Source organism: Pseudophryne corroboree, chromosome 1, assembly GCF_028390025.1.
Source record: "Pseudophryne corroboree isolate aPseCor3 chromosome 1, aPseCor3.hap2, whole genome shotgun sequence".
Classification (NCBI taxonomy): Eukaryota; Metazoa; Chordata; class Amphibia; order Anura; family Myobatrachidae; genus Pseudophryne; species Pseudophryne corroboree.
The window spans coordinates 204,794,718-204,811,353 of NC_086444.1; the positions used below are offsets into that span (position 1 = coordinate 204,794,718).

General features: G+C 44.8%; 1 protein-coding gene and 1 long non-coding RNA gene across 5 annotated transcripts in view; one reads left to right on the plus strand and one right to left on the minus strand.

The window, feature by feature from the left end:
* Positions 1-16,636, plus strand: part of ARSK (arylsulfatase family member K) — a 251,854-nt gene that overhangs the window by 192,939 nt on the left and 42,279 nt on the right. The gene's annotated exons all lie outside the window — the stretch shown is intronic.
* LOC135050915 (uncharacterized) lies at positions 4,444-5,673 on the minus strand. Its single transcript, XR_010241944.1, has 5 exons — positions 5,312-5,673; positions 5,161-5,227; positions 5,004-5,074; positions 4,858-4,929; positions 4,444-4,603 (listed from the first exon to the last, which is right to left on the minus strand). It is a non-coding gene; the product is annotated as an uncharacterized LOC135050915 (long non-coding RNA).

The following is a 16,636-nucleotide window of genomic DNA, read 5'->3' on the forward strand; positions in this document are numbered from 1 at the left end:
ATCCTCGGCCTCTTCCTCCTCGAGAGGACCTACTACAGCAGGGGCCGTGTGTGCATCAAGACTTACCGCAGCTACGTTTGACGGCATGACTGTTGAGAGTCGGATCCTATCCCAAAAGGGTATTTCCAAGGAAGTCATCCCCACTCTTATTCAGGCCAGAAAAGGAGTAACGTCTAAACATTACCACCGTATTTGGAGAAAATATGTGTCTTGGTGTGAATCCAAGAAGGCTCCTACGGAGGATTTTGAGTTGGGACGTTTTCTCCATTTTCTGCAGGCTGGTATGGATGTGGGCCTTAGATTGGGGTCAATCAAGGTCCAGATTTCGGCCTTATCAGTTTTCTTTCAAAAACAATTGGCCTCTCTTCCAGAAGTTCAGACCTTTGTGAAAGGGGTTTTGCACATCCAGCCTCCATTTGTGCCTCCAGTGGCACCATGGGACCTTAATGTGATGTTGCAGTTCCTTCAATCGAGTTGGTTTTAACCTCTACAGGAGATAGAGTTGAAGTTTCTCACTTGGAAAGTGGTGATGCTTTTAGCCTTGGCATCCGCAAGGCGGGTGTCGGAGTTGGGGGCCTTGTCTCACAAGAGCCCTTACCTGATCTTCCGTGAAGATAGGGCGGAGTTGAGAACTTGCCAACATTTTCTTCCGAAGGTGGTTTCATCTTTCCACATAAACCAACCTATTGTGGTGCCAGTGGCTACTGACACGTTCACTGAGTCAAAGTCTCTAGATGTGGTTAGGGCTTTGCAGATTTATGTCGCTAGAACAGCTCGGATATGGAAAACAGAGGCTCTGTTTGTCCTGTATGCTCCTAACAAGATTGGGTGTCCTGCTTCCAAGCAGACCATTGCGCACTGGATCAGAGATACGATTCAGCACGCTCATTCTTCGGCTAGTTTGCCGTTGCCGAAGTCGGTGAAGGCCCATTCTACTAGGAAGGTGGACTCATCCTGGGCGGCTGCCCTGGGGGGGAAGTCTCGGCATTACAACTTTGCCGAGCAGCTACTTGGTCAGGTTCAAACACTTTTGCTAAATTTTATAAGTTTGACACTTTGGCCGATGAGGACCTCAAGTTTGGTCAATCGGTGCTGCAGGGTCATCCGCACTCTCCCGCCCATACTGGCGCTTTGGTATAAACCCCATGGTCATGAAATGGACCCCAGCATCCTCTAGGACGTATGAGAAAACAGGATTTTAATACCTACCGGTAAATCCTTCTCTCCTAGTCCGTAGAGGATGCTGGGCGCCCGACCCGGTGCGTACTTTACCTGCAGTTTTGTTCAGTTAGTTACACAAGTTGTGTTACATTTGTTTTCAGCATGTTGCTGTAAATGGTTCATGCCTGTTGGCGTGTGTTATGTTGAATGCCATGTTGTGCGGCATGGTTGAGGTGTGAGCTGGTATGATTCTCACCGTTTTTATAAATGTAAATCCTTTCCTCGAAATGTCCGTCTCCCTGGGCACAGTTCCTATAACTGAGGTCTGGAGGAGGGGCATAGAGGGAGGAGCCAGTTCACACCCTTGAAAAGTCTAAAAGTGGCCATGGCTCCTGCGGAACCGTCTATACCCCATGGTCATGAAATGGACCCCAGCATCCTCTACGGACTAGGAGAAAAGGATTTACCGGAAGGTATTAAAATCCTGTTTTTGGTCTTCTATGTCTACTGATGTGTCTTCCTACATCTTTGCTGCAGTCACACCAAACAGCCCCTCTTAGAGTTCAAGGCGGGTCATTCCAACCTGATTTCACGCTGCTGTTTTTCGCAGCGCAGCAATCAGGTCACTACTGCGCTTGCATATGCACCGCAATGCGCAGGCATGTCGTACGGGTACAAAGCGGATCGTTGCTGTGCGATGGATTTAACAAAGAATCCATTCGCACAGCGATCGCAAGGAGATTGACAGGAAGAGGGGCGTTTGTGGGTGTCAACTGACCGTTTTCTGGGAGTGTTTGGAAAAACGCAGGTGTGTCCAAGCGTTTGCAGGTCGGGTGTCTGACGTCAATTCCGGGACCAGAAAGGCTGAAGTGATCGCAAGGGCTGAGTAAGTTCTGAGCTACTCAGAAACTGCACAAACTATTTTTGTACCGCTTGGCTGCACATGCGATCGCACCCTTGCACAGCAAATATGCCTGAAAATAACAAACATAGAATAAATAAATTCAGAAAACTCTTCAGGAGCTTCCTTCACCATGACCGGCTCCTCCGGGCACATTTTCTAAACTGCCTGGTAGGAGGGGCATAGAGGGAGGAGCCAGCCCACACTGTCAAATTCTTAAAGTTCCCATGGCTCCTAGTGGACCCGTCTATACCCCAGTATACTCTAGGACGGAAGAGAAAAGAGAGTGCACAACCCCCTTTTTACGATTATAATGCCAGTGTGGGTACACAGCGGGCACCGCGGCCCGTAGCCAGGTGATCGCTGTCCCTTCATGCCACTATTTGCATCGGGGACCCGCTAACCAGGACCCCGGTTTAGTACTCACTGTACCGCGTCTGCTTCAGCATCTGTTAGGGGTGGCGGCATGCTGCCGGCATGGGCTCACACGCTGAGAGTGTGAGAAACATCACCTCAGGAGCTCAGTGTCCTGTCAGTGGGGATACGAACCAATAACCCTTTAGGAAGTTGGTTCGGTCCCCCCCCTAAGTCCCACGAAGCAGGCAGACTGGTTGCCAACCAGTGTGCCTGAAAATAACAAACTAAAAGAGATTTCTGAAGAAAACTCTCTGGAGAGCAACAGAATGCACCCGACTCCTTGGGCACATTTTTCTAAACGGAGTCTGCTAGGAGGGGCATAGAGAGGAGGAGCCAGCACACACTAATAAGTTCTTAAAATGCCAGGCTCCAATGGACCCAATCTATACCCCATGGTAATCTACTATTCTCCAGTATCCACTACGGACTACGAGAAAAGGAATTGCTTGTACGTATTAAATTCCTATTTTTCAAACAGTTGAATAGCCCCCAGTATGCATCTTGGAGTGCATTAATCATTAAAGTAAATTCCATTAACTCTGTGATTATTATTGAAAAAATGAAATCAGATTTTATACCTTGCCATGAGAAAGTAAACCGCACATATAAAGTGCGCAGTTGGATGGACCATTATTGTTGCTATGGCAACTTGTTTCCTAGCAAGAGCAGATTATTTGTATGGGTTAATTTAATTTGGAGTAGGTACTTTTAACTTTGAAAACTAAGTACACTTATCAGATAAGCACACATGGACATAAAGCTAGGATAACTCACCTCTCATTACAGTAATTATGCATAAGACTTTGAATGACAATTTCTTCTAGCCACTTACTTGGCTAGTGTGATCATTCTAAAATAGTTACTAAGGACACTTTGCTACTGAGCCAGTGCATCTAAGTACTCTATGCAAAGTACTGTTAATTTCCATCATGTTATATATATTTAATTTATCAATTGCACTTCAACTATTACTGCTCCATAAATATGAATGTATAAAGTATGCTAACAAGGATAAATAGTAAAAGATGCACCAAAGAGTAGAGATGAGTGGGTTCGGTTCCTCGGAATCCGAACACGCCCGAACTTCAGTTTTTTTTACACGGGTCCGAGCGACTCGGATCTTCCCGCCTTGCTCGGTTAACCCGAGCGCGCCCGAACATCATCACGCTGTCGGATTCTCGCGAGGCTCGGATTCTATCGCAAGACTCGGATTCTATATAAGGAGCCGCGCGTCGCCGCCATTTTCACACGTGCATTGAGATTCATAGGGAGAGGACGTGGCTGGCGTCCTCTCCGTTTATAGAGATTCGAGAAGAGAGTGAGACAGAGAGAGACACAGTAGTAATTTTGGGGAGCATTAGGAGGAGTACTACTACTACTAGTACTTGCTGAAGTGATAGAGATAGTGTGACTGTATTATCTGACTTGTGGGGGAGACACTGACAGTGGGGAGCAGTTAGAGTCTGAGAGCAGGACTCAGGAGTACATATAACGTACAGTGCACACTTTTGCTGCCAGAGTGCCACACTGCCATTGTTTGTGACCACACTGACCACCAGTATAATATATATTGTGATTGTCTGCTTAGGACTCAGGAGTACTACTTGCAAGTTGCTGATAGTGTGACCAGTGACCTGACCACCAGTTTAATAATCACCACCAGTTTATGAGTTATATATATATATATATATATATATATATATATATATATATATATATATATATATATATAAAATTGTATATAATATATATATATATAATATTGTATAAAACTCAAACAATATACAACAATACCCTTAATTCGCGCTGTACCAAGGATAGGGCAGCACCTCTTGAAAAGTCTCCCTGCTAGTGGGAGACGATAGATAAAATATAACACAAATATTCAGAGTGCGCACAGATACAATGGCATAATTAAAATTGAAATAATTACTCAAAGTAAAATCCAACCAGCATAACCGGAATGATAGAAAGATTATTTTTAATACACGTTAAAATTTGTCATACACGTTGTTCCATAAGCACAATACACATTTATGCAGAAACAGTGTATGCTATATATATATCTCATAAAACCCAACGCGTTTCGTCCATTATGGACTTCATCAGGGGTACAAGTCACAGCTGGTAGGGTAAATAGAGGAGAGAAGAGGAGAAAAAAGAGCAAATGAGATACATCAAAACAGTAACATATCTTCATCAACCAGTTCACTTCATAGATTCATTTCACAATATATCAAAAAACAAGAGGGATATGGGAAATACCTCATGGTGTGACATTAAAGTTGATAAACGTATCTCTACAATCAAGAGAACTAGATGTTGAGGAAAGAGGGATATTCTCAAATCTATTCTTAGGTATATAATATCATACTTACTGGAATAATGCTTTAGCAAATTTCCTACAAGATGATCTCACTGTGAAGAGTGTTAAAACGTGATATATATCTCTAATGGAGAGAGAGTGTTAATTAGATTTAATCAAGCTAACTATATACCAGCTAGAGGGTTGATTATTACTTACATAATGATACTAAAAACTCTCGTGAACTTCTAATCAGCTGCTCCTTAATTGTGGTTCCTTGTAGGTACTTTCTATGGAACACACAGATTTTTTGCTACTGATAAGGATTTAACCCATTGCAGCCCAATTTGTATTTAAGGTATATTCAGATACTTACATTTAATTATGGGGCAAATGACCAATTAGATTGTGTCCTCCAAGATTAATGGAAGTTCACAAGGGATCTAAATAGATTAAATAATGTTCATGATAATTTCTAACAATAATATTATAATCGGACAGTGGACTGGGATAGTGAATCTACTTACTTTAAAGTCAAGCCAATAACACCAAACAAAACGTCCAGTGAGGAAAGAAGCTGTAATGAATAGAAATAATCAGATCTTTACCTCACAATCAATTAGGTGAGAGGTTGATCAATTTAATTTAAGGTCGTAAAGTAGTACTTAAGCCCAGTACTCACGGGCCGATCAAGGAGAGATGCGTGCTGAGCGAACCGCTCAGCACACATCTCTCCTGCCGCTCAGCACAGCGCGATCTGTGCTGAGCGTGCGGGGGGAGACGGGGGGGCCGCTCACTTCACCCAGCGGGTGAGGTGAGCGACCCGCTAGATTGGCCTGCATGCAGGCCAATCTAGCAGCGGCGATAGCGATGTGCGGGGCCGCGCATCGCTATCGCCGAGGGGGCTACACACGGAGCGATCCTGCCGATATTCTAAGCAATCTAGTCAGATTGCTTAGAATATCGCTCCGTGAGTACCCCCCTTTACACTAAAAGGTTCTGGATGTGTGTCAGCCTCCTCTCCTGGATGGTAAGTGAACTGGAGAGGCTATATCTGGCCTATTTATACCTAGGAGTGAATTACCTCACTTCCTATGCTCTAATGATTGGTTGATCGGATAGATCTAAATAAGTGTATATCCAAGGTGTAGCATGCCAGATATAGCCTCTCCAGTTCACTTACCATCCAGGAGAGGAGGCTGACACACATCCAGAACCTTTTAGTGTAAGTACTACTTTACGACCTTAAATTAAATTGATCAACCTCTCACCTAATTGATTGTGAGGTAAAGATCTGATTATTTCTATTCATTACAGCTGCTTTCCTCACTGGACATTTTGTTTGGTGTTATTGGCTTGACTTTAAAGTAAGTAGATTCACTATCCCAGTCCACTGTCCGATTATAATATTATTGTTAGAAATTATCATGAACATTATTTAATCTATTTAGATCCCTTGTGAACTTCCATTAATCTTGGAGGACACAATCTAATTGGTCATTTGCCCCATAATTAAATGTAAGTATCTGAATATACCTTAAATACAAATTGGGCTGCAATGGGTTAAATCCTTATCAGTAGCAAAAAATCTGTGTGTTCCATAGAAAGTACCTACAAGGAACCACAATTAAGGAGCAGCTGATTAGGAGTTTTTAGTATCATTATGTAAGTAATAATCAACCCTCTAGCTGGTATATAGTTAGCTTGATTAAATCTAATTAACACTCTCTCTCCATTAGAGATATATATCACGTTTTAACACTCTTCACAGTGAGATCATCTTGTAGGAAATTTGCTAAAGCATTATTCCAGTAAGTATGATATTATATACCTAAGAATAGATTTGAGAATATCCCTCTTTCCTCAACATCTAGTTCTCTTGATTGTAGAGATACGTTTATCAACTTTAATGTCACACCATGAGGTATTTCCCATATCCCTCTTGTTTTTTGATATATTGTGAAATGAATCTATGAAGTGAACTGGTTGATGAAGATATGTTACTGTTTTGATGTATCTCATTTGCTCTTTTTTCTCCTCTTCTCTCCTCTATTTACCCTACCAGCTGTGACTTGTACCCCTGATGAAGTCCATAATGGACGAAACGCGTTGGGTTTTATGAGAGATATATATAGCATACACTGTTTCTGCATAAATGTGTATTGTGCTTATGGAACAACGTGTATGACAAATTTTAACGTGTATTAAAAATAATCTTTCTATCATTCCGGTTATGCTGGTTGGATTTTACTTTGAGTAATTATTTCAATTTTAATTATGCCATTGTATCTGTGCGCACTCTGAATATTTGTGTTATATAATATTGTATACCACCTAGCACCTACCCGTGTTTTTTTTTTTTTCTTTCTTCTTTATACATACTACTATAGTAGCTTACTGTAGCAGTCTGCGGTGCTGCTGAGCTGACAGTGTCCAGCAGGTCCGTCATCAGTCATTACATAATAAATATATATACCTGTCCGGCTGCAGTACTAGTGATATTATATAATTATATATATATATATATATATATTGATTTCATCTCATTATCATCCAGTCTATATTATCAGCAGACACAGTACGTTAGTCCACGGCTGTAGCTACCTCTGTGTCGGCACTCGGCAGTCCATCCATAATTGTATACCACCTACCCGTGGTTTTTTTTTTTCTTTCTTCTTTATACATACTACTATAGTAGCTTACTGTAGCAGTCTGCGGTGCTGCTGAGCTGACAGTGTCCAGCAGGTCCGTCATCAGTCATTACATAATAAATATATATACCTGTCCGGCTGCAGTACTAGTGATATTATATATACATATATATTGATTTCATCTCATTATCATCCAGTCTATATTATCAGCAGACACAGTACGTTAGTCCACGGCTGTAGCTACCTCTATGTCGGCACTCGGCAGTCCATCCATAATTGTATACCACCTACCCGTGGTTTTTTTCTTTTCTTTCTTCTTTATACATACTACTATAGTAGCTTACTGTAGCAGTCTGCGGTGCTGCTGAGCTGACAGTGTCCAGCAGGTCCGTCATCAGTCATTACATAATAAATATACATACCTGTCCGGCTGCAGTACTAGTGATATTATATATACATATATATTGATTTCATCTCATTATCATCCAGTCTATATTATCAGCAGACACAGTACGGTAGTCCACGGCTGTAGCTACCTCTGTGTCGGCACTCGGCAGTCCATCCATAATTGTATACCACCTACCCGTGGTTTTTTTTTTCTTTCTTCTTTATACATACTACTATAGTAGCTTACTGTAGCAGTCTGCGGTGCTGCTGAGCTGACAGTGTCCAGCAGGTCCGTCATCAGTCATTACATAATAAATATATATACCTGTCCGGCTGCAGTACTAGTGATATTATATATACATATATATTGATTTCATCTCATTATCATCCAGTCTATATTATCAGCAGACACAGTACGTTAGTCCACGGCTGTAGCTACCTCTGTGTCGGCACTCGGCAGTCCATCCATAATTGTATACCACCTACCCGTGGTTTTTTTTTTTTCTTCTTTATACATACTACTATAGTAGCTTACTGTAGCAGTCTGCGGTGCTGCTGAGCTGACAGTGTCCAGCAGGTCCGTCATCAGTCATTACATAATAAATATATATACCTGTCCGGCTGCAGTACTGGTGATATTATATATACATATATATTGATTTCATCTCATTATCATCCAGTCTATATTATCAGCAGACACAGTACGGTAGTCCACGGCTGTAGCTACCTCTGTGTCGGCACTCGGCAGTCCATCCATAATTGTATACCACCTACCCGTGGTTTTTTTTTTTTCTTTCTTCTTTATACATACTACTATAGTAGCTTACTGTAGCAGTCTGCGGTGCTGCTGAGCTGACAGTGTCCAGCAGGTCCGTCATCAGTCATTACATAATAAATATATATACCTGTCCGGCTGCAGTACTAGTGATATTATATATACATATATATTGATTTCATCTCATTATCATCCAGTCTATATTATCAGCAGACACAGTACGGTAGTCCACGGCTGTAGCTACCTCTGTGTCGGCACTCGGCAGTCCATCCATAATTGTATACCACCTACCCGTGGTTTTTTTTTTTCTTTCTTCTTTATACATACTACTATAGTAGCTTACTGTAGCAGTCTGCGGTGCTGCTGAGCTGACAGTGTCCAGCAGGTCCGTCATCAGTCATTACATAATAAATATATATACCTGTCCGGCTGCAGTACTAGTGATATTATATATACATATATATTGATTTCATCTCATTATCATCCAGTCTATATTAGCAGCAGACACAGTACGGTAGTCCACGGCTGTAGCTACCTCTGTGTCGGCACTCGGCAGTCCATCCATAATTGTATACCACCTACCCGTGGTTTTTTTTTTTTCCTTTCTTCTTTATACATACTACTATAGTAGCTTACTGTAGCAGTCTGTGGTGCTGCTGAGCTGACAGTGTCCAGCAGGTCCGTCATCAGTCATTACATAATAAATATATATACCTGTCCGGCTGCAGTACTGGTGATATTATATATACATATATATTGATTTCATCTCATTATCATCCAGTCTATATTATCAGCAGACACAGTACGTTAGTCCACGGCTGTAGCTACCTCTGTGTCGGCACTCGGCAGTCCATCCATAAGTATACTAGTATCCATCCATCTCCATTGTTTACCTGAGGTGCTTTTTAGTTGTGCCTATTAAAATATGGAGAACAAAAATGTTGAGGTTCCAAAATTAGGGAAAGATCAAGATCCACTTCCACCTCGTGCTGAAGCTGCTGCCACTAGTCATGGCCGAGACGATGAAATGCCAGCAACGTCGTCTGCCAAGGCCGATGCCCAATGTCATAGTACAGAGCATGTAAAATCCAAAACACCAAATATCAGTAAAAAAAGGACTCCAAAACCTAAAATAAAATTGTCGGAGGAGAAGCGTAAACTTGCCAATATGCCATTTACCACACGGAGTGACAAGGAACGGCTGAGGCCCTGGCCTATGTTCATGGCTAGTGGTTCAGCTTCACATGAGGATGGAAGCACTCAGCCTCTCGCTAGAAAAATGAAAAGACTCAAGATGGCAAAAGCAGTAGCACCGCAAAGAACTGTGCGTTCTTCGAAATCCCAAATCCACAAGGAGAGTCCGACTCCAATTGTGTCGGTTGCGATGCCTGACCTTCCCAACACTGGACGTGAAGAGCATGCGCCTTCCACCATTTGCACGCCCCCTGCAAGTGCTGGAAGGAGCACCCGCAGTCCAGTTCCTGATAGTCAGATTGAAGATGTCAGTGTTGAAGTACACCAGGATGAGGAGGATATGGGTGTTGCTGGCGCTGTGGAGGAAATTGACCAGGAGGATTCTGATGGTGAGGTGGTTTGTTTAAGTCAGGCACCCGGGGAGACACCTGTTGTCCGTTGGAGGAATATGGCCATTGACATGCCTGGTGAAAATACCAAAAAAGTCAGCTCTTCGGTGTGGAAGTATTTCAACAGAAATGCGGACAACAGGTGTCAAGCCGTGTGTTGCCTTTGTCAAGCTGTAATAAGTAGGGGTAAGGACGTTAACCACCTCGGAACATCCTCCCTTATACGTCACCTGCAGCGCATTCATAATAAGTCAGTGACAAGTTCAAAAACTTTGGGTGACAGCGGAAGCAGTCCACTGACCAGTAAATCCCTTCCTCTTGTAACCAAGCTCACGCAAACCACCCCACCAACTCCCTCAGTGTCAATTTCCTCCTTACCCAGGAATGCCAATAGTCCTGCAGGCCATGTCACTGGCAATTCTGACGAGTCCTCTCCTGCCTGGGATTCCTCCGATGCATCCTTGAGTGTAATGCCTACTGCTGCTGGCGCTGCTGTTGTTGCTGCTGGGAGTCGATCGTCATCCCAGAGGGGAAGTCGTAAGCCCACTTGTGCTACTTCCAGTAAGCAATTGACTGTCCAACAGTCCTTTGCGAGGAAGATGAAATATCACAGCAGTCATCCTGCTGCAAAGCGGATAACTGAGGCCTTGACAACTATGTTGGTGTTAGACGTGCGTCCGGTATCCGCCGTTAGTTCACAGGGAACTAGACAATTTCTTGAGGTAGTGTGCCCCCGTTACCAAATACCATCTAGGTTCCACTTCTCTAGGCAGGCGATACCGAGAATGTACACGGACGTCAGAAAAAGACTCACCAGTGTCCTAAAAAATGCAGTTGTACCCAATGTCCACTTAACCACGGACATGTGGACAAGTGGAGCAGGGCAGGGTCAGGACTATATGACTGTGACAGCCCACTGGGTAGATGTATGGACTCCCGCCGCAAGAACAGCAGCGGCGGCACCAGTAGCAGCATCTCGCAAACGCCAACTCTTTCCTAGGCAGGCTACGCTTTGTATCACCGCTTTCCAGAATATGCACACAGCTGAAAACCTCTTACGGCAACTGAGGAAGATCATCGCGGAATGGCTTACCCCAATTGGACTCTCCTGTGGATTTGTGGCATCGGACAACGCCAGCAATATTGTGTGTGCATTAAATCTGGGCAAATTCCAGCACGTCCCATGTTTTGCACATACCTTGAATTTGGTGGTGCAGAATTTTTTAAAAAACGACAGGGGTGTGCAAGAGATGCTGTCATTGGCCAGAAGAATTGCGGGACACTTTCGGCGTACAGGCACCACGTACAGAAGACTGGAGCACCACCAAAAACAACTGAACCTGCCCTGCCATCATCTGAAGCAAGAAGTGGTAACGAGGTGGAATTCAACCCTCTATATGCTTCAGAGGTTGGAGGAGCAGCAAAAGGCCATTCAAGCCTATACAATTCAGCACGATATAGGAGGTGGAATGCACCTGTCTCAAGCGCAGTGGAGAATGATTTCAACATTGTGCAAGGTTCTGATGCCCTTTGAACTTGCCACACGTGAAGTCAGTTCAGACACTGCCAGCCTGAGTCAGGTCATTCCCCTCATCAGGCTTTTGCAGAAGAAGCTGGAGACATTGAAGGAGGAGCTAACACGGAGCGATTCCGCTAGGCATGTGGGACTTGTGGATGGAGCCCTTAATTCGCTTAACAAGGATTCACGGGTGGTCAATCTGTTGAAATCAGAGCACTACATTTTGGCCACCATGCTCGATCCTAGATTTAAAGCCTACCTTGGATCTCTCTTTCCGGCAGACACAAGTCTGCTGGGGTTCAAAGACCTGCTGGTGAGAAAATTGTCAAGTCAAGCGGAACGCGACCTGTCAACATCTCCTCCTTCACATTCTCCCGCAACTGGGGGTGCGAGGAAAAGGCTCAGAATTCCGAGCCCACCCGCTGGCGGTGATGCAGGGCAGTCTGGAGCGACTGCTGATGCTGACATCTGGTCCGGACTGAAGGACCTGACAACGATTACGGACATGTCGTCTACTGTCACTGCATATGATTCTCTCACCATTGAAAGAATGGTGGAGGATTATATGAGTGACCGCATCCAAGTAGGCACGTCACACAGTTCGTACTTATACTGGCAGGAAAAAGAGGCAATTTGGAGGCCCTTGCACAAACTGGCTTTATTCTACCTAAGTTGCCCTCCCACAAGTGTGTACTCCGAAAGAGTGTTTAGTGCCGCCGCTCACCTTGTCAGCAATCAGCGTACGAGGTTACATCCAGAAAATGTGGAGAAGATGATGTTCATTAAAATGAATTATAATCAATTCCTCCATGGAGACATTGACCAGCAGCAATTGCCTCCACAAAGTACACAGGGACCTGAGATGGTGGATTCCAGTGGGGACGAATTGATAATCTGTGAGGAGGGGGATGTACACGGTGATATATCGGAGGATGATGATGAGGTGGACATCTTGCCTCTGTAGAGCCAGTTTGTGCAAGGAGAGATTAATTGCTTCTTTTTTGGTGGGGGTCCAAACCAACCCGTCATTTCAGTCACAGTCGTGTGGCAGACCCTGTCACTGAAATGATGGGTTGGTTAAAGTGTGCATGTCCTGTTTATACAACATAAGGGTGGGTGGGAGGGCCCAAGGACAATTCCATCTTGCACCTCTTTTTTCTTTAATTTTTCTTTGCGTCATGTGCTGTTTGGGGAGTATTTTTTGGAAGGGCCATCCTGCGTGACACTGCAGTGCCACTCCTAGATGGGCCCGGTGTTTGTGTCGGCCACTAGGGTCGCTTATCTTACTCACACACAGCTACCTCATTGCGCCTCTTTTTTTCTTTGCGTCATGTGCTGTTTGGGGAGGGTTTTTTGGAAGGGCCATCCTGCGTGACACTGCAGTGCCACTCCTAGATGGGCCCGGTGTTTGTGTCGGCCACTAGGGTCGCTTATCTTACTCACACAGCTACCTCATTGCGCCTCTTTTTTTCTTTGCGTCATTTGCTGTTTGGGGAGGGTTTTTTGGAAGGGCCATCCTGCTTGACACTGCAGTGCCACTCCTAGATGGGCCCGGTGTTTGTGTCGGCCACTAGGGTCACTTATCTTACTCACACAGCTACCTCATTGCGCCTCTTTTTTTCTTTGCGTCATGTGCTGTTTGGGGAGGGTTTTTTGGAAGGGACATCCTGCGTGACACTGCAGTGCCACTCCTAGATGGGCCCGGTGTTTGTGTCGGCCACTAGGGTCGCTTATCTTACTCACACAGCTACCTCATTGCGCCTCTTTTTTTCTTTGCGTCATGTGCTGTTTGGGGAGGGTTTTTTGGAAGGGACATCCTGCGTGACACTGCAGTGCCACTCCTAGATGGGCCAGGTGTTTGTGTCGGCCACTAGGGTCGCTTATCTTACTCACACAGCTACCTCATTGCGCCTCTTTTTTTCTTTGCGTCATGTGCTGTTTGGGGAGTATTTTTTGGAAGGGCCATCCTGCGTGACACTGCAGTGCCACTCCTAGATGGGCCCGGTGCTTGTGTCGGCCACTAGGGTCGCTTATCTTACTCACACAGCTACCTCATTGCGCCTCTTTTTTTCTTTGCGTCATGTGCTGTTTGGGGAGGGTTTTTTGGAAGGGACATCCTGCGTGACACTGCAGTGCCACTCCTAGATGGGCCCGGTGTTTGTGTCGGCCACTAGGGTCGCTTATCTTACTTACACAGCTACCTCATTGCGCCTCTTTTTTTCTTTGCGTCATGTGCTGTTTGGGGAGGGTTTTTTGGAAGGGACATCCTGCGTGACACTGCAGTGCCACTCCTAGATGGGCCAGGTGTTTGTGTCGGCCACTAGGGTCGCTTATCTTACTCACACAGCTACCTCATTGCGCCTCTTTTTTTCTTTGCGTCATGTGCTGTTTGGGGAGGGTTTTTTGGAAGGGCCATCCTGCGTGACACTGCAGTGCCACTCCTAGATTGGCCAGGTGTTTGTGTCGGCCACTAGGGTCGCTTATCTTACTCACACAGCTACCTCATTGCGCCTCTTTTTTTTCTTTGCGTCATGTGCTGTTTGGGGAGGGTTTTTTGGAAGGGCCATCCTGCGTGACACTGCAGTGCCACTCCTAGATGGGCCAGGTGTTTGTGTCGGCCACTAGGGTCGCTTAGCTTAGTCATCCAGCGACCTCGGTGCAAATTTTAGGACTAAAAATAATATTGTGAGGTGTGAGGTATTCAGAATAGACTGAAAATGAGTGGAAATTATGGTTTTTGAGGTTAATAATACTTTGGGATCAAAATGACCCCCAAATTCTATGATTTAAGCTGTTTTTTAGTGTTTTTTGGAAAAAACACCCGAATCCAAAACACACCCGAATCCGACAAAAAAAATTCGGTGAGGTTTTGCCAAAACGCGGTCGAACCCAAAACACGGCCGCGGAACCGAACCCAAAACCAAAACACAAAACCCGAAAAATTTCAAGTGCACATCTCTACCAAAGAGACAAAAAATGTTGTTTTTTTGTGGCATAAGTCAATATTAAAAAAACAGAGATATTACCATGTACAGATCTGTAAAATCTTGGACTGTCCCTGGAAATTGAGGGATATTTACTTCCACCAAAATCCCAGGTCTGACTCAGGATTTGGAACACAGGTGGTCATTCAGAGTTGTTCGCTCGCTGCTATTTTTAGCAGAATTGCTAATAGGCTAAAATCCGGCAGTTACTCCACAAAAAGGGTGCAGATAGGTAGTATCACACAATACTCATCTCTTGTGGTTGTGATTGTGCATTACATCTGTCTGGTATTGCCGTTTTCGGCCGGCGGCCACCACTGGATTTTCCATTGCCACCCCTGAGTTGTATATGTGTGGTCTCCTATTAATTTTTAACTTTTTAAATAAATAGTTTTTATATTACCACTCCCTCGTCCATTTTTGGAGCAGGACATAAAAGAAACCGTTATGGGAGGATCGACGCTTGATTCTGAGTGAGTAATGGTACGCATTCATTGTTATGGAATATCCCTACAGCCCAGTCTAAAAAGATACCTTTACGTGTGGAGTTTAACTTTATCCAGTGTGAGTGGGGTACGCTACCCTTTAATAATTGGTCTAGCAATTGTCTGAGAGAATATCATTCAGCTCTATTGGACTTACTATACCATGATATCTCATTTATTTTTCCATTGCATATCACCGTGAGGTATCTGTGGATCAGAAGATTCGTTTACATCACTACAGCAGGCTCTTATTGGAGTTGGACTCTTTTTCCTTTGTCGCACATATGGACTTTAAGTATTCACTATATTTGTCTACATGAAACAACACTGAGCACCTATTTTGAGTATTTGTTTTTGTTCTAAAGCTTTTCAGTCGCTCTGTTGATCGGAGAATGATTGACAGGAAGTGGGTGTTTCTGGGTGGTAACTGAGCGTTTTCCGGGAGTGTGCTAAAAAACGCAGGCGTGCCAGCAGAAAACGCAAGAGTGGCTGGAGAAACGGGGGAGTGGCTGGCCGGACGCTGGGCGTGTTTGTGACGTCAAACCAGGAACTAAACAGACTGAGGTGATCGCAATCTAGGAGTAGGTCTGGAGCTACTCAGAAACTGCAAGGAAATACTTAATAGCAGAATTGCTAATCTTTCGTTAGCAATTCTACTATGCTAAGATACACTCCCAGAGGGTGGCGGCTTTGTGTTTGCATTTCTGCTAAAAGTAGCTAGCGAGCGAACAACACAGAATGACCACCACAGTTCCAAGCCGGGACTTACCCTGTTCCTACTGCGGTGCCCCATATCGGTGCCATTCACACGGCACACGGGTGCAGTGCTGTTGCTTGGAGATGACGTCATCTCCAAGAGCCAGAAACTCCAGATCTCCCATGAACACTGGACCGGGACGGACCTCCAGAGGTAGATGGTTGTCCGTCCTGGAGGGTGTTGGAAGGGTGTCTGCAGTCACAAGCGCTGTTACTGGGGGCAAGGCAGAAAGAGATTACAGACTCCCCTTATGAAGCAGGGATGGGGAAAAACTGTATTGGCATGGACCATATGGGGAGGCTGTAATCTCTCCCTCCCCGTGACAGCTGTCTACAGACACCATGTGGAACTCATTTTAAACCAATAACCAGTGGCGGATTTAACCTACAAGCTGCAGGACTGGGCGGTGTTTCCTCCCTCGGAGATTGTAGACCGGGCAGCGATAAGCCTTCAGCGCAGCCCAATCTGGCTTCTATCGGCTGCAGTCGATGCAGGTCATAGAAGCCAGGGGTTTCTGCATGCGCAGTCGCACTGTGGCATCTGCGCATGCGCTGGTCCTGGCACCTGCCAGATCTGTCTACTCTCCGGCCATGGGGGTAGCGGCAGCCCCCCTACTTCAATTTAGGTTGGAGCCACCTCTGCCAATCACCATGCTGTAAATGGGTCCCGGGTTGGATGACCTGGCTTACCCATTTACACTGCCCCTTAACC